This window comes from Pinus tabuliformis, chromosome J, assembly GCF_031772625.1.
Source record: "Pinus tabuliformis cultivar Carrire ecotype Pingquan chromosome J, CPIR1, whole genome shotgun sequence".
NCBI lineage: Eukaryota > Viridiplantae > Streptophyta > Pinopsida > Pinales > Pinaceae > Pinus > Pinus tabuliformis.
The window spans coordinates 1,335,606,089-1,335,618,703 of record NC_142295.1 but is presented as its reverse complement, the minus strand read 5'-3'; positions in this window follow the sequence as shown (position 1 = coordinate 1,335,618,703).

Sequence of the window (12,615 nt, the reverse complement as noted above, 5' to 3'; positions counted from 1 at the left end):
TCCAGCCGACATTACATTACAAAACTAGGGCGGACAACCCTGTGACTCCATCATACTTTCGTGCCCCGGTCTCGCAATTCGCAGAGCTTTACAATAAGATTCGGTCAAAACTTGGGCTTTGAGTTCCAAAACATGCCTTGGGGGGATTCCATTCCGAACAAAGTAATTCTGACACGGAGTAGTAACTTGATGGCAAAAGGCTTTCTTCATCTTCAACTTACAATAGTTTGGGTATGTTTCTAAAGTCATCCCTGGAGTTTGTGTTACTTATAGCAATAAGAATTTTACATATTGCCACTACTTTGAAGTTTGAAGTTTGTTGTAGTCTAAGCAATATAAGGTAGCAATAAATTATGAATATTACTCTGGGTGACTCAAATATGAAATCTGGAATCAGAAATATGTCTTTGAAGGAAAGTAAACTATGAACATATATACAATAAAGAACTAAAACCAGTCCACATATACCTGAGATACACTATACATTGCAATGCATAGGAGGAATGGTAGCAGCTTATAATGTTTCTTCAGACACTCTCATACATAAATCCATCAAAGCTTCTTTGTTCACTGACCAGATTCAATAACTGTGAAAGACTTATACAAGGATGGTATGCATGAGAAACAATAGAGCTTGATCTCTCCTTGAAATGAGATTTGAGCCTTTGATTGATGTCAAAATTATCTAATCATTACTATATCTGAATGGTTGTGTTGTACGTGACAAAGTGATTGGTCAATTTATGCAAAGAAAGGACTGGTTGAAGTAACTGGACGTTAATGACTTGTGATTAGGTTTGTTGCACAAGGTTTGAATATGTGTTGCTATCGAGCTGTCATATTGGTATTTTGGCCAAGCTAGGATTATATCATTGATATGCTACCATCTAGACGCAAAAACATTTATGGTGACAGAGTTACAATAAGTGAATTTAAATGCAATAACAAATTATAGAATTTAAAATTGTGGTCCATCCAGAGTATGACAGAAGATATTCATAATAGTGACATTAAGGAGTATGAATTAGAATTTCTTAAAACATCTTGGCTCATTCAAATTTGTAGCATTTAGTTCAAAAGCATCTGAACAAACCTCTCCAAGGCAAGATTCAGAGCAAATCTCTTGGTGTCTTCACATAGTTGGAAGTACACGATTCTGATAAATCCATTGATTGCTTTAAATTACTGTAGAATGGTTAGAGCATGAGAGAAAGTCTGATAGGGCAAGCTTTCTGATATAGTTGCAGCAAAATGAGGAGCAGACTGATGAAGGACCAAATGAAGTAAGACTTCAAAGGGAGCCATAGAATCTTTGACATAATAACTTGATGACTCATGTTCACTGATTATGATGATGGCTTGATGATCATGGACCTAAGGGTCTATAGTAGAAAAAGGACATGTTAGAAGTGGCTCAATGATTATGTTTGGCAAGGTCACTGTCTCTATATTTAAAGGGAAGTCTAATTTATGACCCTCTCTAGGAGTTGAGTTATAAGGTCGAAATAGAAAGACCTAGCCTTAAAGTTCCGATGAGATGGTTGGTTTGCATATTTATGCCTGGCGGGATGAGTGTTGTTGTTACATCCTACCAATTGACTTAGGAATGAGCCTTATATGTTGGATTACTACTCATTGAAATATTTCATTGATGTTATTATTTGCTGGAATCTAAGACTTCATGAATATTCTGATACAAGTTCAATTGACAATTTTATATCTCTTGATTTGGTTACACTGGAATCACCGTTGAGGCTAAATGTTCTTGGCAGCAAGTTTAAGTTATGGAGAGCCTCATCCATGAGCCATTTGGATATAATACAATGGAGAGCCTCCAAGCTCTATCATTCGAGCAAATTTCTGACATCCTTACATAGCCTCTTGGAAAGAAGTTGATAGTATGAGCACATCTACTTACTCTATCTCATGATGAGAAAACTACCAAATGGACACTGTGCACTTTGGTAAGACATGTTGAGGCTTCTGGTCTCCCTAAGTAAGAGGGAGCAAGTACAGTTAAATATTTCCTTCATCAAGATATGCAAAGAAGTAGAGGATTTCTAGGTGCTTCTACGATCTCTAGTGTAAATCAATATGTTTTCAGAAAGTTGTGTGTTTGTCAATATGTTGATGGGTGGAGCTATGAGGATCTCATTGATGATTTGATCATCAAGATCATCGTCACGATCTAATCTTGATTTTTAGAAAGCAACTTGGAGCTATTCCCTATATAAAGGGATCCTTGGTTAAAGATTGAACAATTAGCTATGGGAGCTCCTAAAGACTTGGGGTACTTATTGAGCTATGAGTGACCATAGGGTGAGTGGTTCACCTTCCCCTATTCGTGTGTTGTCTACATGGTGAGTGGTTCACCTTCCCCTGTGATACCCCATGGCGGTTCACCTTCTCCTATGGCATATGAGCAAGATGAGTGGTTCACCTTCTCCTTCAAATACCCCAGTGGGAGATGCTTATAGGCATCTATTGACATGTTGGTGGTTCATCCTTTCCCCACATGTAGGATGCTTATTCCCTACGATTTGTGGTTGACATGTTGGTGGGATGTGGTTGATCCTTTCCCCACGTGTAGGGTCCTTCCTACTATTGTTGGTTTGCAAGCATGTAGGATGTGGTACATCCTTTCCCTACTCTCATTGTTTTACATGCATTTAGGATGTGGTTCATCCTTTCCCTATGATGATTGTGATATGTGACTGTAGGAGGTGCTTCATCCTTTCCCTATGTGTGATTGTGACATGTGTTTGTAGGAATTGGTTTCTCCTTTCCTTATGTGTGGTTGTGAGCAGGATGTGATATATTCTTTCCCTACTGATGTTCTTGCATCATCCTATCCATGTAGTTTGGGACACATGGGAAGTACCTCTCATTTGGCCAACGAGTTGGGAAAAGTGGTTTCAGACAATAGCACTACCTAAGGACACATCGTGTACTGTTGTACTCCCCATGTATAGGATGAATGATCTTTCAACAACTTGATATGGGAGCAATTGAGGCTCTACCATTAGATTGACTTTTGGCAGTGGAGAGTGGCAATATCTTGTGACTCACTCTCGATTGATTCTTCTTTATTATTCATATTAGTGATCAGCAGAGCAAAGAAGAGATCAGATTCAGAGATGGTTCATGATGACAATATGGCATGATGATAGATGATGGTGGATGGATTGGCAGGTGAAATTATTTCTAGTTGGGAGGGAGTGTTAAAATTGGAAACTAGGGCCAAATTTCTCTTTGGAAAACTCCTTTAGGCAAGATAATTGTAGCATTGAATTCCTCCTTTCGAGAGGACCAAGAAAGACCTAAAGATCATCAAATTTGGATAAGGAAATGTGGGTTTTTGAATTTATCTTCTCTCAAGCAAATTATCAAGGTCGACTTGACACTTATGTTGGTTCATCAAGCGCAATGGTCACATCCCTTGACCTCCATCGAATTTTATATGTTGAGGTACCTTCTCCCTCATTTTACACACATCAAATTTCTTGGAGATATGTCTGAGGTAGCCGAGTACTTGAAGAAGGTCAAAGGAGGGTTTGTCTCTAGGTAATCTTCTACATTAGGGCCAAGACTCTCCAAGGAGGACAACCACATGTCTTGACAATTTAGTATAGGAAAATTCATCTTTGCAAGTCCGAGTTCTAGAGCAACATTGTAGGTGGAGTTGGTGCAAATATTTATGGGCTCATTTGAGGTCAATTTTAAGGGAGAAATCCTCTACTCCTAGGGTCAAATCTCTGATTTCTTGTAGGGCCAAAGTCTATATCATCTATAGAAAGGAGGTCAAGATGCTTAATATGAGTGCTACATCAGCCCTCAGGATAATTCCTCTCATATCAATCTTAGTTGTCATTATAAGGAGGTGTTTTGGTGCAATTAGAAAGGATAACAGAGATTATTCATAAGAAAACCTAACCGTCAAACCCTCTTTAGCTGTACATGATCAGTTCATGCCACAATTACAGTATTGAGTTGACAATTTATTTGTTTAAGGGTTGTAGTCAGTATAGACCTTGATGCACTGTACTCCATCTCTCTCTATCTACTGAATTTTGATATTTGATAATAAGAAGAATTGAGAAAGGGTTTTCCCCATCTTAGGGTTTTGCCCTAGCTTGAGCCAATTTTTGCGTCCTCTTGTTTTGGCTTGTCTTCTACATTCATGTTTAATGTTCTTTGATTTGTTACTGTCACGGTCAATGTGAGTACTAATGGATTATTTAAATTTTTAAACGGGCTAATGATCTAATGAAGTATCTAACCTAAGCAAAGAACATGTTATCTAAGTTTAACAGTCTTTTTTTATTCAAAACATTTTGATGCTTGTGAGCATGGCATGGTGGTAGACTTACCCAAGGTCCACAGAGGTCAAGATTTCCCATGAATGCCATGGCACCAAGATTTTTGAAAATTCCTCCTTTAGGGACTACTCCTGACAATTTGTTGAAAGACAAATTACAATGGTGGAGAATTTTGAGCTTTTCCAATGACATGGGTATTCCACCTGATAAATTATTTTAGGATAAATCCATGTCCTCAAGACTTTGAAGTTCATTGAGTGTGATTGGAATTGTACCTTCAAGGGCATTGCGGGAACGATTGAGTTACTCTAGTTCTTTGCATCTTTGGAGTGTATTTGGAATGTTGTCAGTCAATTGATTTGCAGAAATATCTATAACTTGAATTTAGAAGTGTATCTCACCTAAGGGTGCACTTTCCAATCAAGGTCTAATCAAATTACTAGTGGGGCACACACTCAAGAGAGTAGGCTTCACTTGGAATCTTGGAATGATGTTGTGAGCACCAAGGCTAGGAACCAGCTAGAAGTAGTATTTTTTGTAACTTCACTAAAAGATACAGCTACTCCAACTCCACCAAAAGTTGCAACTGCTACAATCCCTAAGGAGGCAATTTCTGCAACTCTTGAAATAGAAGTACCCACTGAGTTATAGTTCAAAAAACAAGAAAATAGGAGATGCCACAACGATGGTCTAGAGATCATTGGAAGTTGACCTCTAGCTTAATCCTAAAGGCATTGAGATCTCCTTGCTTAATCCTAAAGGCATAGGTCCATGTAATAAGTTGTTTGAAAAGTTGAAATACAAAGCTAAATTTTCAAGCCCTGCAACTTATGAAGGTATTTTCCCAATGAGCCTATTGTATGATAGGTTTAGCTTTAGTAAATTCACACATTTCCCCAAATTTTCAATTATATTACCTGATAATTGGTTATAAGAAAGATCTAGATATCCTAGATGTTGGAGGTCTGTAATAGAATCAGGGATTCTTCCATCAAAATTATTTTTTAAAGAGACCTAAAATCCCTAAGAATTTGAGTTTCCCAATATTTGAAGGGATGTTTCCTTTTAAATATTTTTTTTTCTGATAATTAATTGTTGCAAGTTTTGAAGGGTATTAAGTGTAAAAGAGATAGGCCCTACAAAATTATTGATGTATAAATGAAGCTCGGTTAAACTAGCCAAGTTTCCAATATGTGGAGTTATCGCTCATGTTAATTCATTCACTCCCAAGTTTATGTAGTATAATTTAGTAGGGAGATGACCCATAGAAGAGGCTAAACGTCCCTTAAAAAGGTTACAAAAGAATATAGATTTTGTAAGTTGGAATAAATAGTAAGGGCAGTAAGAATAGGCAGGTTAAAAGTGTTGCTTCTAACCAACTTATTACTGCCTAAGTTAATCCACTTGAGTTGTGTCAACTTATTGAACTCCATGGGAACTACTCTACTGAGTTGGTTGTATGCTACGTCAAAATGTTGAAGGATCTTGTAGTTGAAGAGGGAAGCAGTAATGCTTCCACTCAACTGATTACCACCCATAAAGACTTCTGTCAAATGGGTGCTCTTGGTACACAACTCGACAGGAACATTACCAGTAAATTGGTTAACCTCAATATTGAATACTTCAGGACTGGAGCAGTTAGACAAGGGTGATGGAATTTGTCGAGTGAGATTGCTCATTTGTAGATTTATAAATCTCACCTGGGTTAGCATGCCCAATTCTAATGGAATACTCCCATGAAGGTTGTTGCTACCTAGGTTAATGTGTTACAAAGAGGATATTTTTCCCAACCAGGCCGAGATTGTACCTGAGATTATTAGTGTACATAGAGAAGTTATGTAAACTACGACACCTACTAACAGTGGGCGGAATAGAACCTTGGAGTTCATTCCAATATAGGGAAGCTTGTTTAAGCGATACAAATTTTTGAATTGATAGGGAATGTGACCATGAAAGTTGTTCTTGCTAAGGTCAAGAATCCTAAGAAAGGAGAGATTGATGAGAAAAGGAGAGATTGTACCTTGCAATTCCATGCTTGAAACATTTAGTGAAACAAATCTTTGTCTATGCCAACTACATTTGATGCTTGTCCACTCACAGAACGAAATATGTGGTTTCAAAGAAGTGTGCAATGATTGGTGTGGATCATATGTGATGGCAGAGAGGAATCCAAGTAGATCCTCTTGATCAGAAGCATTATTGAGATGAGGATTCCCATGAACATATAAATTAATGGCCAAAAATACATGAGGAGTGAGAGAGAGAATGAAATAAAATAAGAGAGGCAATATTTAAAAATTCCACAGCCAGGAAAAGCACTTACCATCCCTTGTTTCCACGGACTGCATGTTCTTATTTATTAAATCTGAGTCTGGCCGTGAAAGAAAATGTTCTTCATAATCTATCTTAAAAGACTCCCTATTGTAGCTAGCGGGAATCAAACCCTCTTTCTTAAAATACTCCCTATATACTCCCCATTGTAGCTAGCGGGAATCGAACCCTCTATCTTAAAGTACTCCCTATTGAAGCCAGCAGAAATCGAACCTTAGCCATGTTTTTGCTGATGGTGGGATTTTTTTGCACCGAGAGAATCCTCTTAACAGATCAAAAGCACTTGCAGAGAAAAGATAGGACTCTGCAAAATCCGAGATCGCAAGGGCTTTGGGACTGTGTAGCTTCATATTTCCTTTTGCTCCTACAACATATATCACTTCGCTCCCTTAAATCCCTCCACCTCACAAAGATCACTCTGAACTGCAAATCTAGATCACTTCGGTCCCTCGACCACCTCATGAATCACTCTAAGCTGCAAATCTCTATATATGAAACACCAATCCCCTTCACATAAATGCCAAATGCAAAAATAAGAAACTCTGGGTTCCTGCCAGCATGCAAACGCTTCACATAAATGCTAAAATAAGAAACTCTAGGTTCATGTCCGCATGTTTGTCTCAGAGAGCCTCGTATGCGCGGTAATGCAACTCACAAGAATGTTGGCAAGCAATCCAAGTGTCACAGGGAAGGCCAACTAACTCTCAATTCGTGGTATTTATTTACTATTTCAATAAACCAATGGTAATGTAGTTAAACCGATTGTCAAATTATGAGTCAAAAGTGTCAAGGCAGGAGGAGAAGAGTGCGCATAAAAATGAACACGATTTTAAAAGAAAATAAAGGCCTATCAGCCTAATTAACAAGATGTTATTAGTATAAAGTAGGTAGCACAACCATCTTTCCTCCCTAGTTGTATCAAACAACTCCATGTATAACTAAATCATATATTGTGTATATTTTCGTTTTCGTTTTTCAATAACCTTGATTCATTTTAATAAACACAAAAAGCAGCCATGTATATTCTTTCTTTAAAGTGGGGGACTTTCTTGCATTTTTCATTTTGATGTTGTCATTGCTAAACTTAAGTGTTGAAAGTTTTAACATTTGCTGACTAATATAGTGTTGTCTTGTCACTCTCAAGCATGGAAATAGAGCCGATTAATATAGCATTGTCTTGCCACTCTCAAGTATGGAAACAGATAAACTTTCTTATTTCAAGACTAAATTAGGACCCAACTAGTGATGGTTTAAGAAGAGCATTGTCTCCATTGGGTGGGGTGATTCCAAGAATTCCCTCACCTTGCCCATGATTTCCTAAATTATCTAAACACATTTCTTCTCTGGTTTCATTTTCCAAATAAATTGCTCAACTTGTTAGCTACGTTGCATGATTTTTTGGGATGGGCAAAACCAGGTGGAGGGACAAGTTTATTGAATGACTAGAGGACACCCCTAAAAATCTCTCTCTCTCTCTCTCTCTCTCTCTCAACACTAATTGAATGTTCCATTCGAAGTCCGTGAGAAATCACCATAAGCTTATCTACGTGATTTACATTTAAAATCTTGGTTATGGTTCATTGATCACACCAAGCCCTATATGTTGGCAACAAAATTACAACAATATTTTACTGAACTCCATGGATCACATTAATTATCATCCAGGGATTATGAAAACTTATGAGCTCCTGGGCACCATGTGCGCAAAACTACAGAGGTCTAATTTACAAAAAATAAAACCCCTAAAAGTCTCAATGTCTTGTTGTAGTCATGGTCAATCAACTATATGTTTCCAATAGAAACCACTTGAACTCCATTCCGCACACCCTGGTTTCTGATTGCCACCACTTCCCACAGTTTGTTGGAAAGCAGATGAGATTGTTGCCATTGTCAGTGAATGAGGGAAGTCAGAAAAGATAAGTAGTTGTTGTTTATGTTTTCAATTTGTGAAGCTAAACAAAGTAGAAACCATCATACTCATGATGACTTACTAAGCTTACAACTCACAATATTAATTACTGTAATCAAAAGTAATGGAAATAACTTGAAATGCATAAAAACATTGAAAATACAATCTTAAACAAAAATAAGAATAACATTGAATGTTAATCATTATAAATTTTGTCACTTATTATCTAGTCATCTATTTTAGTCCTGGACTAAATTAGTCATTTTAGTTAGTCACTTTTAGTTTGGTCACTTATTATATAGTCATATATTTTATCCTTAAACTAAATTAGTCATTTAAGTTAGTCATTTTTAGTTCGGTCACTTAAATTTCTCAAATTTAGTAGTAATTCACTTGAAATAATTGTGGTGACTAACTTTTTTAGTCACATAGTCACTAATTTCATCATTTTCTACTAGTGATGACATCTTGATGAACACATAATGATCATATTATTTACTGGATATTTATAACAAAACTCATTACGGTATTTACAATAACAACCACATATACTCACATGCATATTTGATTCAACAAAAAAATAATTATTCTTTTTATGGAGATTTATAAATCAAACTCAATACAATATTTACAGTAATATACACATATGCACATTTTCTCTAAACAAAAAATAAAAGGATAAGATGCATGCATCCATAACAAGGGAGTCCAGAGGCTCACACATCCACCCTCAAAGTAATATTAGGATTCACATCCTTTCTAGGAAGTCCAGAATACATTTCTAAAGTCAACCTATATCAAATGTCCAACACTACTATCCTGCGCTATTGTACCCTCAGTGAATAGTTACCAACTCATTGTTTTGGGTTACACTCCCAATGTGCATCTAATTCCATATGCGAATGCTAGTGACCAAAAGAAATCCATCCCCTTACCTTCCCTTCTCTACTACATAATCCCTCAGGAAATCCGTTCCACCCCTTCTGTGCAGTTTCTCACCTTCAAAGTTCCCTGACATCCCCTCTCTCATGTGATCCATTCCTTGGAAAGGTTTCCTCGCATCGGAATGTCAAAAAATGAAGGCATATCTCTGCCTCAAAACCATCGTAACATTCATAACATGCTCATGGTAATCAATTGACACTATTGGGTACTAGTGTCCCATAATGGCCTTGCTCCTGAATGCTTTACCAACATACTACTGCCTATTCGAATTCCTTTTAGCACTATTACTAATATTTGTATTCATTTTCAACCACCCAAACCGTTCATTACCCTTCTTTTCTGTACCAAGCACATAATTTCCATTAGACAAAAATCAATTGAAACTAATTCAAAACATGCCTCATTAGTTGTCCATCAATAAGGCACACTTGAAATTCCATTTACTTCCTATCACAACAATTCAAACCAGATATTGGACCAAATCATCATGTATAAACTTATCACATCCAATTAACTCGAATGCAACCATCATAAATCACATGCAACCATTATAAATCAAAGTCATAGATCACATGCATACTTAAAACTAAAATAAAATACTCACACGTAAATTTCAAATGATTCTTTTTCTTCTGCCTTTTTTTTTTGTCCTTTTGTACACACAATGAATCAGTTACCAAACTTGCAAAGCACCTAGTGCCTTCTCTTTAAGAAAAAGGGAATCTGAAGACTAAACCACCTCCTCCCTCAATATCAGCAACAAGGGTATCCCGAGACTAAACTGCCTCAACCCTCAATAGTAACAAGGGTATCCTAAGGCTAAACCACCTCAACCCTTAATACCATTAACAAGGGCATCCAAAGACTAAACTTCCTTAACCCTTAATAGCAACAATGTTATCCCAGGGCTAAACCACCTCAGCCCTCAATATCAATAATAAGGGCATCCAGAGACTAAATCACCTCAAAAAAAATAGCGACAACAAGGTCCAAGAGGGTCCCATACTTGTTTTTCCCATCACATTGTACAACACATACACATACACAGTGTACAACACAACACATACACCTATACCCAATGTACAACACAACACATACACCTAAACCCAGTGTACCACATGACACATACACCTATGCTCAGTGTACAACATGACACACACACATACACCCGGTATGCAACACGACACATACACCTATACCTGGTGTATAATACGACACATACACCTACACCTGGTGTACAACACGACACATATACCAACACTCGGTGTACAACATGACACATACAACTATACCTGGTGTAGAAGACGACACATACACCTACACCTAGTGTACAACACGACACATACACCAACACCTAGTGTACAACACAACGCATATATGTACACATCATACAATACCATGAATATGAATTTCATGGTACAATGACTACACAATACCCATAACAAAGTACCACAAGTACATAAAACTACATGCATAACATGCACACGATACGTCATGTATATAGCACCACTTGCATAATGTGTACACAAGGCCACCTGTACCCAACACAACCTACACGAGGTGTACACAACAACACATGTACAAAGCACCACCTACGCAATGTGTACGCATCACCACATGAACCCAACACAATAGGTACTCCATGTACAGAACACCACATGCAAAGGTCACAACATGTACAACATGCACACAACACCACATATACAACATGTACATAGCACTATATATACACGATACCGCATATGCAACATGCACACAGTACCATATGTACACAACACTGTGTGTAAAACATGTACACAAAAATAGTACTAGACATCTAGAGACCACACCATCTCTACCACGTAACCTTACTTCTAGTGTCTTGTCCATGCTTATCCGAGCATGCCACAAATCGCACTGCTTTCATTTCGTTGACATTAGGGGAATTTTGAGGTCTAAAATGGGCCTCCTAAGAAAAATGTACAACCAAAATAAACTTTATAAGAAACAATAGGATTCAAGATGATGATGTCAACCGTGGGGGATGATTCACTGTTTTTGGAGTAAAAAAATAAAAAGATTAAAAAATAATAAAATAATAAAACTACTTTTTCAACACGTATTTTCAACTTATATCCCTAAGGTTTTACTCAAATTTAGAGCAAGAGTACTCGTTCGATACAAAATTTAATTTCTCATCCAAAGAGTACCCATGTTGCATACTTTCAATGGACCTTGCTACACAAAAAATGAGAAATACATGAAAAAAGCGTGTTTGCAATCATGTTTTTCATGTATTTATCATTTTTTGTGTTGCAGGATCCATTGAAAGTATGCAAAATGGGTACTCCTTAGATGAGGAATCAAATTATGCATCTAGCAGGTGCTTCTGCTCAAAATTTGAGTAAACCCGTAGGGAGATAAGTTGAAAATACGAGTTGAATAAATAGTTTTTTTTTTTTTTCCCTCTAAAATTTGATGATGTAATCTAATCTTATTTTATTATTTCCACTATTATTTTATAATTTCCTTAGGAGGCCCATTTTAGACCTCAAAACTCCACATAATGTGTATCATTCAACGTTACCTATCCATAACATAAACATATGCATAATACAAGCACATAATACCAAATCATGTCCACATGATATTGACCTCATAAATCTGTGAGGGATATTGTTCCCACTTGATTCCTCCTAAACCAGGAACCTCTTCATGCCATTCACCTACATAAGCAATCAATGCTCTACAAGAACGATCTCTGACAACCCTTTCAAACAATGACATATATATATATATATATATATATATATATATATATATATATATATATATATATATATTAGCATAAAATGATCATCATCCTTGATGACCCTGTTAGAGTCAGTCTTGTCAATCCTCCATTGGAGATCAAAACTCTTTCTGCATTTCATTTTTAGGTGTCCCGCTCCATTCACTTAGCTGCATTCCACTAGGGGCATGCCATAAATCGGATGGAAGAGTCTTGTTAGTCATTACCCCTCATGCTTTGTACTTGTTGGCTCAGCTTCGTTCATCAAAGTTCATTAAATGACAATCAATATTTGGTTTTCTGATGAGGCAAAAAATCATATCAGTCATAGGTCCAATGTT